Raw genomic sequence first — 381 nt, forward strand, 5'->3', positions numbered from 1 at the left:
CTCAGGGGAAAAGCATGGGGATGAACAACTGAGGGTAAAATAGTACAAATATTTTACTTAAGGGGTCTCTTTGTTAAAATGAAACTACAGGGTAATAAGCTCGAACATACTACTCAATGTGTTGAACATACACCCTCGTGATACGTAGATAACAAAGAGCTAGCTTTGCCTGAGTATTCAGAAGTGACTAAACTTCTGCAAGACAAAGGGTATATCTGAAATTAACTCTTAAAAAGTTCCTCGTAAATCTCATCACTCAACTTGTTTAAACTTGTTGAAGTGAAGCGCTGGAGACTTGCTCCTATACCATGAGAACGCCCTCCCAAAAAACTACTTCCGCTCACAGCCCAAAGCCTTGGGCTTCAGCCCACTACCTTTGAC

Source organism: Asparagus officinalis, unplaced genomic scaffold (genome assembly GCF_001876935.1).
Source record: "Asparagus officinalis unplaced genomic scaffold, Aspof.V1 AsparagusV1_Un406, whole genome shotgun sequence".
Classification (NCBI taxonomy): domain Eukaryota; kingdom Viridiplantae; phylum Streptophyta; class Magnoliopsida; order Asparagales; family Asparagaceae; genus Asparagus; species Asparagus officinalis.